At 36.7% G+C, this 13760-nt stretch overlaps 1 protein-coding gene across 1 annotated transcript in view; it reads left to right on the plus strand.

Annotated features, from left to right (window-relative positions):
* THSD7B (thrombospondin type 1 domain containing 7B) overlaps positions 1 to 13760 on the plus strand; it is a 909478-nt gene that overhangs the window by 681538 nt on the left and 214180 nt on the right. The gene's annotated exons all lie outside the window — the stretch shown is intronic.

A 13760-nucleotide genomic window follows, 5' to 3' on the forward strand; every position in this document is an offset into this window, starting at 1 on the left:
TCTCCCACTGATTCTTCAAATCCCAAACTGTCAAGACATTGCTGCTTTAGAAAGTAAGGCTGTTAAACAGGGCTGTGATAGGATTCTGTGTTTATTTTAGCAAGGTATTTCTGGCTTCAGGGTTGAAGTTGGATTAGATAAAAGAGAAAGGTAGAGAAATCCTCAGAAGAGGGTTGCAGTGACCCTTGTGAGAATGAAACAAGGCAGAGTCCATGGGGATGGGGAGAGAAGAAAGTATTTGAAAGTCAGGAGGGGTAACACTTATTAAAGGTAGAGAAACGGCAGAATTGGGAAAACTTTTGAAAACTGGGTCAGTGATGGATGGTGACATTAACAAGGGTAAGGTACAAACTCAAGAGTAGAAAATAGAAAACTCAGTTTTGGACAGTTTGAGGACTGAGCAGAACAATTATTAGAGATGTAAAAACAAAACCCCACACAACTGAGAATATTTGAAGTCAAGAGAGAAACTTCTGTAATTACAGATTTGGAATAGAGATTTTAGAATAGCTTATAGGTGGCAAGGTACATGATACAAATGATGTTGACGGTTGGAAGAGATGACCCCAGACAGAGCTCTAAGAAATATTTTTCTTTGAGATGGTAATAGAAGAGTCATCTTCCTTCGACTTAAACCTTCTCACCGACTAGAAGTTTATTACTATCACAGTCAACTGAACAGCTCTAAAATGTGAAAGATCTTTATTTTTTAAATCGAAATGCAACTTCCTCCACTCATTGGTTCCAAATTAACTTTATTCAATTAAAAATAGATCTAAAATATTATCTACCTAAGAACATTCCCAAAATCTGAAAATATATGTAATGCCATATTAATAAATATATAAATGTTTTATTCTCCAGATTAAATATCCAGGGTGCTTTGTACTCTGACTCGTGTACAATTTCTAGTTCATTATTGTGCTTATTTTTCTCCAGTATGTTTCCATTTGGCAATAAAACCTTAAGTGATAGTTAAGGGAACAAGGTGTCCCAGTGTCACTTTCAACCCCATGTTTCATGTACCATATGCTGCATCCATACTGGACTTCCTCCCACTGTTCCCCACACACCTTCTGTCCTTGTGTCACTTCATTCCTTTGCCCATGTTCCTTCCTTTGTCAGGTGTCTTTTTCTTTTCAAAGTGAACTCCTGCTCATCTTTTGAGCCAGAAATCACGTTGATTTCTTCAAAGAGCCTCTTCCCTGACTTTGCTAGACCAATTCTGTATTTTCACAGAAATATAGTCATACTTTCATGTAGGACATGATTTATATTAGACTTTACCTCTTTGCATGTCTTTACAGGTCTTACCTTCCAAACAAGTACTGTGCTGCATCTTGGTTACATAGTGTTAGACAAAATACGTGGTCATTGCCTTCAATGAGCTTGCGGTCTAGTGTTTGAGAGAGATTAAGAAAATATAGACACAGAATATGTAAGTTCAATTTGTCCTAAGTGCTATGACAAACTTGATGGGGATACTGTGATAGAATAGTAAAAGAGAGCATTATCTAAATTGGGGAATCAAAGAAGGCCACTCTAGGGAAGAAAATAGGATCTAAAATGTGAAGAATGAGTGTATAATAGGCAAAGAATACTCTTTCAGCCAGAGTACATGCTCAAATAATGTCTTTTGAATAAATAGAAGTACAATTTTCCCAATATTGTATTGTATTTTTCCACATTCTTTGGACCATTTTCATAGTACTTTTGTCAGGTTTTGTTTTGTAAACCATCTCAAATACTTCTTGGTAGATGAAATTTTACATTAAAATGTAATTAAATTTTTAATTTATTGACTATTGATGTATTTTCAGTTTGCATTTAAAAAAAGAATCCTGAAGTCTGTTTTTCAGGAACAACTATAAAGTTTTGAACCCCCATTCTGAGTATATGTGTTCAGTTGTCTGTTGGATACCATAATGCAAAACCGTGCTTTTCCCTGTGTTGCCATTCATAGTCGTAGTTGTGGTTCATTATTCTCGCTTGTTAAGCTCTCTAAATCTTGATTCTGACATCCAACGTATTAGCTATAACTCTCAGCTTTATATCATCCCCAAATTTGATAAGCATGCCATCTGTGTCTTTATCTAAGTTGTTAATCAAAATATTAACCAAAAAAGAACAAAGCATTTCCCTCTCAGCATCCAGCTACAGGGAGCCATCCCTCCTGATGGCCCTGATCTGTTAATCAGCATTGGGTAACTACAGAAATTCATCCAGCTCCTTAAAATTGTTTATGAGGGTGTCAGGAGAGATTTTTTTGGTATGTTACTTTCTACCTATAGCATCTTCTTTCTTCTTTACTTGTCTAGAGAAGTCTAAATCCATCAAAAAAATTAGATCAAAAAATAATAATAAAAAATTAGATCCCTTTCTCTGAATTGACCTCAGTGAGCTCGTTTTGTTGTCCAACGCCCACTACTTCTATATTGAAGTATTGAAAAGCTCTGTAATAGTAGATTTATGGACTTTTGTCAGATTTGGGCGCTGCCGTAGCTTTATGGTAACCACCTATAGTTCTATCCCCTTGGGCTAGGCCTAGCCCCCCTGGGCCAAGGTAATGTCTTAGTGGCTTGAAGCCCAGGCCAAGTTGCTGACCTATAGTTCTATCCCCTTGGGCTAGGCCTAGCCCCCCTGGGCCAAGGTAATGTCTTAGTGGCTTGAAGCCCAGGCCAAGTTGCTGCATCCACTGAGTATGGGTCTCTTAACAGTTCATAGTTCCTTTCAGGTAGTGATGCTATACAGTAGGCAGGGAAGAAATGTGGGGATATAACTGCAGAATATATTTCTTACCTTGATTTAACCCCCGTCTTGGTTTTCCTGTATTTATTTTCCATATTCTGTGTGTTGGTCTAAAGATAGCAGTGGCTACAACTATTATTCTTCAGTTCCTACTCTGTTATTTTCTTTACAGGAACTTGGACCTCCCCTACTCTTGACTGTAGTCTTGTTCTCAGTTTTATAATTTCTCCTGTCCATTTGTTTTTCCTCTCCTTCAAATTTGGCTTAAATCCCTATGGTGCATGTCAGTGGCAAAACATTTTTTTGATTCCCCTCTTGGTACTTGTTTGCCAAGAGGTCCATTTTATTTCTTAGCCTTAAATACTTAATTATGATCTTCAGTATTATCTATACTACAAGCACTTTACTTTCTATGTCCTTCTTCCTCTTCTTTCTCAAAGGCTTCTTCTAGGGGAAAAAACTATTAATACCAGCTGTATCTACCCCTCCCCACAAAGTTCCTTATCCTCATATCTAAGACTGTTAAGTCCCAGGAACTTCATTCCAGATTTCTCATCAGTAGTCATATTCCTTTCCACTTATATCATCTATGTAAGTTGCAATCAATTAATTTTACAAGCTTGACAGGTTTTTCTTGGATATTGGAGCCATAGTTGGGGAAGGTTAGGGTTAAAATCTTAGCTTTTTGAATGTATGCTGTGTGTCAGGCACTCTGCCAGGGGCTTTTCTTTTATTTTTTTATAACATCTGTTTAACAGCAATAAAATCTCAAGGCCCACACAGCTCACTCTCGATATGGTATCTCATTGGAAGAAACTAAAATATTTAACATCTTTTCAAACTCTTGACATGATACAAAGGAGTGGGACAATGGGTCACCGTGCACAGGGATCTTAGGTACACTGTTTATTCCCATTGCTGTCCCACAACATGTCCCCTGCTGGGGTTTGAGCAGGACAAAAATAACAACAGTTATCTTGAAGGTCATTGTAATAGTTTTCTGCGTCCTTGTATTTTATGTCTGAAGTTGAACTAAAGCACTTTATCATGTATGTCCTAGGGAAATTTTCTCTGTGGAGTGCCCCATCAAACAGACGTAGTATTAGGCTATTTTTAATTTCAAAGTATGAGGACAGACTGAAGTAATCTCATGTATTAGGGCCCGTTGCTGGGTACATGGGGAGCTAAGGGAGCAAAAAGAACCTTCTCCATCTCGGGAGGGAACACGGTGGTTCCTGGTTCTGCTCTTTGCTTCTACTCCCCACGGTATGACTCTCTCATTCTTGTGACTGTGCCTTTGGTCTCCTGAGTCTTTTTGACAGCCTAGACTGAGCTGCTGTGTGCTCTCATCTTCAGTCCATGCACATCCTTCTTTTATTTTTAATTTGGTTTCATAATTTCCCCTATTACTCTATATCTCCAATCCTATTAGCTTCCCTCATATTTAATTTATAACCTTCCAATCCTCTCTGCATCTGCTTATATTAAAGCCTTTGTATTTCTGAAGTATAAACATAATTATTTAGCTTGTGTTTTAATGTATATTCAGAGTGTATATCCATTTTCTTTTTTCACCTTTATTGGAATATAATTGACAAATAAAAGTCGTATATAGTTAAGGTATACAACTTGATGTTTTGATCTACATTGTGAAATAATCCCCATAATCGAGAGAGTTAACATGTACTTCACCTCACATAGTTGCCATTTCTTGTGTGTATGGTAAGAGCAATTGAGGTCTACCCACCTAGCAAATTTGAAGTATATAATGCAGTATTGTTAACTACCATGCTGTACGTTAGATCTCCAGAACTCATTCATCTTGTACAAATGAAACTTTGTACCCTTTGGCCAGCATCTCCCCATTGCTCCCACATCCCCCAACCTCTGGCAACCACGGTTCTACTCTGTGGTTTTATGAGTTCAATTATTGTAGATTCCCCATATGAGTGAAATCATGCCGTATTTTTCTTTCTGTGTCTGGCTTATTTCACTTAGCGTAATGTCTTCCAAGTTCATCCATGTTATCACCAATGGCAGGATTTCCTTCATAAGGCTGAGTGATGTTTCATTGTATGTATATACCACATTTTCTTTATCTGTTCATCCATGGACAGTTAGATTGTTTCCGTATCTCAGCTACTGTGAATAATGTGGCAGTGAACATGGGAGTATAGATAGCTCGTTGAGACATTGATTTAATTTCTTTGAATCTATACCTGGTAGTGGGATTGCTGAATCACAGGGTAGTGCTATTTTATTTCTTTGGTTTTTCCCTGATAAATAATTATAGCTAACATTTATTGAACATTTACAGCAAGCTGTACCTGTCTCTAAATGTTCTCTATTAACTCTTTTTATTCTTCTATCAACAGTCTAAATTAGATATTAGTTTTATTGCTATGTTACAGATAAGGAAATCAAGGAGTAGAGAGGTAAAGGAGCTTCTATAAGCTTGCTCAACTAGGAATGTCAGAGCTTGTTTCCTCATCCAGGCAATATGGTTCCAGAGCGTGTCTCTCAATTAGTATATTCGCTACCTCTGTTCATTCTTCTGTATGTAGATTTATTTATTCTTTTGCAGGCACTGTGTAGTATTCTATCTTTTACACATACTTATCATTTTATACTTCTTTTCCAATAGTGATAAATTATCCACGCTTCATTCCAGTCTTAGCCAATCAACTACTGATGTGAACAGCCCTATTATGGCACCTGTACTACAGTCTGATCATTACGTAGCTAGTAAGATAGTATAAGTATAATTTACCAGAAAAACAAAATAAGAAAGTTAACAAAATAAGGAGAAATATACCAAAATGATAATAGTTGAGAGCATTTGAAATCTGAGAATGTTTTCTTCCTCCAACTGTTTCTTCTCTTTGCTTTCCATTTCTGTATCTCTACATTTAGAATTGTACCATTGACAACCCTCAGATTTTGAGTCTCATATATGAAATCAGAGCTAGAGGCAAATTTTTAGGTGTGTGGTCTGTATATTGTGTCCCTGAAGTTTTGCTTAATCTAGGTATGGGTTGGTGTCACCTGAGTATTTCCAACAGCTCCAAAACAAAACTTCACACCTTAAAATACCTTAGCTGGTACTATCTCAATTCTCTTAAATGATAAGACTTGAGGATTTTATCTTATCTCTTTTTCTGAATCATCTTTTGGGGCATTAGAAGGATGAGTGCAGTGCATTTTAACTCCAGATGGAATAATTCAGCCCTTTCCTGGACCAGAGTTATATTCTAAAGATACACAGCCATAGTCTCTGTTGATATGTTGATGATTGTAAAGACATCCATATAAAGCTAAGATGGTTGTGTAGAGCATGAAATAAAACAAAAGAAGCTGTTTTCCGTGTTTCCTGAATTATATCTCTACTTTTTGAAATTATTACCACATGTTGAACATTGTAAATGGACAGAGTTTCATAATGGAGAGACGTGGAAGCAACAGTTTATGGAAGTCCCTCTAAGTCATTTCAAGAGATAGGACTTTAATATAGGAGTAGGATGGGGAACTCAGAAGGAGGAACATGATTGGTTAGGACTGGAGATGGTAATGAGTTCAATGTGTTTTTCCTTAAGGTCCTGTTAACGTTGCCTCAGTCTCTAGTGGCCTTCAAGCTCTGTTCAGTATTTTAAATATGCCTGTTATAATTAACATGGGACTATTGACATGTACCAAAAGATAATCATTACCTATTCTATTTATTTGATCAACAAATAGACAAAAATTCACATGCACACTCTCCCCATCCCTCTGTGCAATAGAGGTCTGGGTCTTGATGTGAAAGCAGCATTCGTGCGACAAGATGTTGGATCTTCTCCTATAGGGGATTTCTCAAGCTGGGACTATCTTCCTACCGCCCATCCCCATTTGATGTGCTGAAGATGATGTTATACCTTTTCTTTGCAAATAAGAATAGCAGCAGCAATGGTTAACCCCTTGTTCCAGACCCTCTAATGCACAAAGCAATTCTCTGAAGTAGGTGTAATAATTACCACCATTTTGCAGACGAAAAAGTTGAGGCTTGAAGGGGTTCAGTGACAGCTGCAAATTAAAGCCACTAATAGAAGTGTCCTGGTTGATTTTGAAATTAATTCCTTCTCATTTTTTAAGCTCATGCTGTTATCCAACATGGCACTGTTCCTATCTTATAGAAACTGAGTGCTTGCCGTGTGGTCAGCACTGTTTGGTGCTCTCATTTGATCCTCATAATAATCTTATGCAGCGGGTACTATTACTATTACCATTTTATAAATCAGATGTTGCAAACATTTTTATGAAGGTCCAGATGATAAATGTTTTCAACTTTGTGGGTCATACTATCTGTGTCACAGCTAGTCACCTCTGCTGTTTCAGTGGAAAAGTCGCCGTAGACAACACTTGAACAAATGACTGTGACGTTATTCCAACAAAACTGTATTTACAAAAAGAGGCCATTTGGATTTGACCTGAAAGCCACAGCTGGCCAATCTTTGTTATAGATGATGAAAGTGAAGCTTAGAGGATTTAGGTAGCTCTTGTTAAAATGGGGTATGAGCCTAGGAAGGCATGATATTAAAGGCCAAATTCTCATCCATATGTTATATCATCTTCCTTATCATAGTCTTCATTCCTCTCTCTAGTAGGTTGAATTTTGCCCCCAAAAGATGTGTTAAAGTCCTCCAGTACCTGTGAATGTGACCTTATTTTCAAACAAGGTGTTTGCAGATATAATTAAGTTAGGGAACTTAGGATTTGATCGTCCTGGATTTAGGATGGGCTCTAAATCCAATGACTGGTGTCCTTGTAAGAGAAAGGAGAGGGAGATTTGAGACACAGAGGCACACAGGAAAGACTACCTTGTGAAGAGAAGACAGCAGTTGGAGGTGCGCTCCCATAAGCCAAGGAACGTGAGGAACCACCAGAAACTGGAAGGACAAGGAAGGATTTTCTCCCATAGACTTCGAAGGGAACACAGCCCTACCAATAGCTTAATTTCATACTTCCAACCTCCAGAACTATGAGAGAATACTTTTTGCTGTTTTAAGCCACCATGTTTGTGACAATTTGTTATGACAGCCCCAGGAAACGAATAAACGCTCTTCTTCTGTCGCTTTTTGTTCTCTCGTCCGAGAGATACTCCTGGTCGCTCTTCAGACTTTTTCCTGATTTAAAAGGCCCTCTCTCTTTGTGAATTGGAATTATCCACAGTTCCTTGACATGATTACTTCAGCTAGAAGATTGTTGACTATTTCAATTTCAGAAAATTAATTAAAATTAAACATCTCCCCCTCCCCTGCCTCTTCTTTTGTTCATTTAGCAGTTATATCATTAAATATAATTAAATTAAATCATAAGTTATCCGTTTGTCTACAGAAGACAAGGGAAGCCTAAATGTAAGTCTGTGGATTGGCCAATGCACAATCCATTAGGAAACGAATTTATTGGTAAGTGAAACAAGTTCACCGTTAGCAGCAGCATGCAGTATAAATCAAGGCTGGGAGCCCTATTTAATTTTACACCTTGGTGATATTTCAAAGGTTTTTACAGTAATTGCAAGGAGTTAATGTGCTGTGCATTCATTCCAGTACATTGATTTCTGCATTAGCTCAGTGAAAGATGCAGTTCTTTGGTGAAAGCAAACTTTTGGAGGTAAATTTGCTTGGTCACGTAATCCATAATTCAGAATTTATAGTAACAACTTATTTCGTTGTTCATGAATACAAATTATTGTCTGGATGACCCAACATTCCAGCAAATAAAAAATAATTGGAGTTTCGGGACTTCCCTGGTGGTTCAGTGGTTAAGACTCTGTGCTCCCAGTGCAGGGGACATGGGTTCGATCCCTGGTCGGGGAACTAAGATCCCGCATGCTGCATGGTGTGGCCAAAAAAAAAATATATAAATAAATAAATAAAACTGAATCACTTTGCTGTACACCTGAAGCTAACGCAACATTGTTAATCAACTATACTCCAACATAAAATAAAAAGTTAAAAAAAGAAAGAATATGGCTTCTACATAAAAATGTAAGGTATAAGGACTAATGTACTGACCAAGAAGACAGGATTTAATATTTAAAAAGAAATAATAATTGGAGTTTCATCCTGCAGTTTGTTCCGTGCACACCTTATCACTTGATGAGCTTTGTTCTGTGCTCCAGGGCTTGGAGGAGGTTGTCTCTGAATGGAGGATGCCTTCGTCTACCTCTTTCTAGGTATTCTTGCTGTTGTAGGTATTTTTGATGTCTCTTGTTGCCACCTTTAGGAATTATGTTTAAATGCTGGTGTTCGTAATATTCAGGGTACTGATGGCAATAGAACTCAATCCACACAATGAAGCTTAAACTTCAGGACCTGTCTCTTGCATGGGCCTTTTCTAAGGTGGAGCTTTCTAGATAGACTCCTCCTAGCTCCCTTCATGTGATGAGTAGCGGGGGAGCCCTGACTGGCAGATCTCTGTATCTTCCGCCTTTTCCTACAATACAAGAGGCCTTGCTTTATATTGGAATTATGAATTGGGTTTTTGCTTTGCTTTAGTTGGGGGAGAAATACTTAGTTTAGAAATTTAAATGATCACCTAAGAGACTGCAGTGGACGGCAAAGGCATATTTTATCTGAAGAGGCCTGACTTCTTGGTTCTAGCCAATGGTTGACAGGCTAGAATGAGGACCCAGTGTTCACAGATGCTCCACTTTTCAAGAGAAGCCAGAAATCTTTATTTTCATATGAAATCCCCCAATTTTGAACTTTGGGTCTCAAAAGAAATATATAAACAAGAAAGTAAATAAGCAGGTAGATAATAAATCCATTTTATTCCAATATAATGTCTGGATTCAGGTCAGAGCTTCCTCTAGGGACCTTTGAGATGGAGCAAAAGGACAAACACTTTTCTTCTAAGTGCATATATTTCTGAATCCCATGGGACACTTAGAAGTATCTACCTGCTCATAAACTGGCCATTGCTGGTTGTTAGAATTAGTTATATTAAACCTGTCTTAACAGGAAATGAAGCTGCTATTTAAAGAGCTGCTTCATTGGTCATTTTGAATAGTCTATTTTATTTAGACAGTATATTAGCCATGCGTACATGTCAGAGCTAGTTAATTATAAGTAATATTCTACCATGTTTCATTATGTTAACAATATATATTACATTTAATATATTTATATATAATATTTATATATTTATAAATATTCTATATATATATATATAAAATTACACTTAGTGGTCTTTTAGCCTAAGGCTTTTGTTACTTTACATGTGAATTTTCCAGTCATCTCTTGAGAAGGTGCCCTGTTTTCATGCTGTCTTTTCTTCAATCCAATAGCACACCTGAATTAATGATCAGAATTCTTAACTCTTTAAGCCCTCCAGCATGACCTCCCAATGTGGATCCACCCAACAGCCAATTTTTTACTTCTCCCCAACCTCAATTCCTGCACAGAAGATTCCTCTGTTGACTTGTGAACATTTGGGGTTCACGCTCGTCTTCTTAATTTAATTTGTAGGATCTCTCCTGCCTAGATTGCCTTCTGTATGTCTTTCGTTTTATCATAATTCTGCCATGCTTTAGAGATTATTTATTTTAAGTTAGGCTATGATCTATTTAGAGCTGTACTTATGGACCATTAATATGGCAGCTGATCAGACATGTAATGGATTAGAAGAGACTGGGCACCTGGAGTCCAGTTAAGGGGCCATTATAATAGTCCAGGTGAAAGATAATGAGCATCTGGCCTTGGCTGGTGGCAGCAGACTTGGAAAGACAGAGATGGACTCAAAACACAACTGATTTACCGATCCAATACAGAATCACTCATTTTGTCAATGTCATCCTAGCCTTTAATTATCATGGAAATAATCTGGAATGAGAAATGGCACCCAAATTTGAAAATTATTACCCTATAATTTTTCTGCTTAAGCATCTTTACAGAATTATATTTTCTATCACTAGCATGAAAAACAGACTAAGAAAAAGCATTTTTACCTTGCTATATAGCTTTTAGTAGTGGTAAAATACTAGTATGCCACTTATATTGTATGTTAATTTTTCCACAGACTCCTACTTACTATAATTTTTGACCTTACAGTATTAAAGGGAGTTAAAAAGGACACGTATTATACATTTCTATTTTCACATGAGTAAACAGAACAATTGAGGTTTAATATTTTATTTCAGATCACATAAGTTCAGACCTTGATTTATAATTCATATCACTAGCTTTTTTAAAATAATAAAGTATACATTTTCCTGAAATATATATAGGTTCAACTTTTGCAAAGTCACATTCTCAATGGTTAGTGCTGCCATTCAGACTGTGCTAACTGCTTATATAGCTTAATCTTGTTTTCTCAGGACATTATATATAGATTCTCAAAGTATTCTAAATATTTGTTCCATGCGGCTTTTTACTTTGTCTTCTGAAGATACACTTTCCTACGCCAAGGCTGATGCATTAGGATAAGATAGGTTGTAGTATGGGAACAAATGAAACAAACAACTTCAAAATCTCAGCTGTTGAAAGCCAACAAGATCATTCAGTATCCATGTCCATCCTGCGTTGGCTGGGTTTCTTCTTCACTCCAGGATGGGGCAGCCACTATCTGACACATTTTTGGACCCTGTGGTACAGAGAAAGAAAGAGGGGGGCAAGTTACACTCGGGCTCTTAAAGCTGCCACCTAGAAGTGACACACTTCACTTCTCACATTTCATTGGCTAAAGCAAGTAAGAAGATCACACCTAATTTCCAGGGGCAGGGAAGTGTAGTCATACCACGTGTTCAGGAGAAAACCTAAAGTATTTGGAGAATAGCACTGACAACGTGAGGAGAATAGCGCTGACTCAGACATGCTCTGAGATCAGCTTTCAGAACTTTGGAAGGAAATATAAACTATAGAATGTCTGTTGTAATTTAAGTCAAGATTTTTCTCAGGGCAAGGAGATATCATGAGAGCACTTAATACAGGCTCTTGCAGCCACAGTTATACAAATTACCCAGTAATATTATGTTGTCAACAATATGCATCTTTGTAGTGTTTCAAATGCCAAGTTTATTATGTGCTTAAAGCGTTCAGTCACTTAAATTTTAACAGCATTTATTTGCAGTAATGCTAAAAACTGATACATACAGTCCTAATTGAACGGTTCAAATGATTCTGTGTCTAGCATCTCATTTGTCCCTAACATCCTTAATATCTTCTAAGAGCAAAATATCTCTTGTCTGCCTGGAGGAACCAGACACGAGGCTGTAAATGCTGAAACTGTCTATATGAACAGCTGCAGATACCTTCTTGATTAAATTGCCTGGCCAATTCAATTTAAAAGATCAGTTCTTTATATGATTTGGTTGATTGATTAAATTGACACTGATACATTTAGTTAGAGCAAGTGAACCAGGTTAAGCAATTAGTCAAAAGCCTGTGTCTACTGCAAAAATTTGCCAATAAATATTTTCACATGAAATACTTAGAAAATTGAAGCCAGAATCCATTTGTTACCTCAGATTGTTGTGTAATTTGTATATAGTATTTGTATCATTTAATATGTCATTTATTATATACCATGTTTTTTTTCTTATTTATAAGACTGCTCTCTAGCAAAATACGAATTTCTTTAAGGCCAGGGTTGATTATCTACTTTGTCACTCCAGCACTAAAGAGAACATTCTGAGGTCATAATAATGATTTTTTTCTACTTGATAGTGAGCTCTGTATCTCCGTCAAGTCTGGATTCAAGATCCCTTTCTAATTCTGACCAGTCTATAAAATGAAGCTTTTGGCCTTGATGACGTTGAATAGCTCATGATCTAAAAGTTCACCAGTAAATTATATTGTTAATTAAGAAAACCGGTTGACACTTAGATGATTTTTTCTGGTAGATGTAATAAACTTTAATACATAATTATGCTGTGAAATATTTGAGTTTTAAGGAATCCAGGAAAACTTTCTCCTTAATGTGACTATTTGAACTTTGTGTAACTTCTCATTCAGCTGTATTCAGGTATCTGATTAGGTTGTGGGTCCCAAATAAGGTATTTTGTTATCTGCAATACCATAACCATCATTTTATAATGGTTAATATTCGAGAGGCTTTGCTGATGCGTTCTTATATATGTAGTAAAGGTATTTTTCTACGAGTAGGGAGTATTTTCAAAAATATTCTTTTAATTCAAAAATTTAAAGGAAGAGATAATGATAACTAAGGTGCTTTCTAGCTCTCCCCTCTCAGGCCCCACAGAAGCCTAAATAAGGTTGGACCCATCTTTGAAAGACTGTATCTTTGAAAGAATGTAACTGCTGTTCATAAGTGGTATTCCCAGGCCAAAATATAAATTCACCAAAGCAAGCTGGCAACCTTATTGAGTTTGCACTACATAGCCACACACTAATGGATTGAGATTTTAAATAAATATTTAACAGTTAGTGTTTCCCTTGAGAACAATGGCAAAGTATTGGTCTAATTTCTCAAATTCTTTCTTGTGACAATATCAAAACATCAGCCCCCATACTTTCCCCACCTCTCCTAAAGGATATCTACTTTAAACCACTCTGACTTAAGTCATCAGATACTTTTAAGTATAGTACATATTACTAGATAAATAGTAGAACTAAAATGTATAAATTAAAATAATAAATCTTTAAATATTGACAAATGAAGACATGATATCATTTTAACTCACAAAGTTCTCCCAGATCTTCACTTTGAACTAGGGAAGGAGGTGATCAGCATTTTCTTTATCTTTTCCTGATTTTATTTTTGGTAGTATGTTTTCATTATTTCAGCAAAGTGTCAGTAAATAGAACATTCACTGTCTAGGAGGAGTTTGCCATTACTTTACACAGTAGGAAAATATAAGTAAATTAACCTAGGTTATTTCCTCAGGCTTAATGTCATCAATATCTCCTTTCACGTCTTCCAAAACAAGATCTTACTGGGGCAGGGGGAGGAGCAGGGGAGCGGGGAGATGTTAGTACTTGAATGCCAGAGAAAAAAATGCACAGCAGGTACTATCC

This window comes from Orcinus orca, chromosome 7, assembly GCF_937001465.1.
Source record: "Orcinus orca chromosome 7, mOrcOrc1.1, whole genome shotgun sequence".
NCBI lineage: Eukaryota > Metazoa > Chordata > Mammalia > Artiodactyla > Delphinidae > Orcinus > Orcinus orca.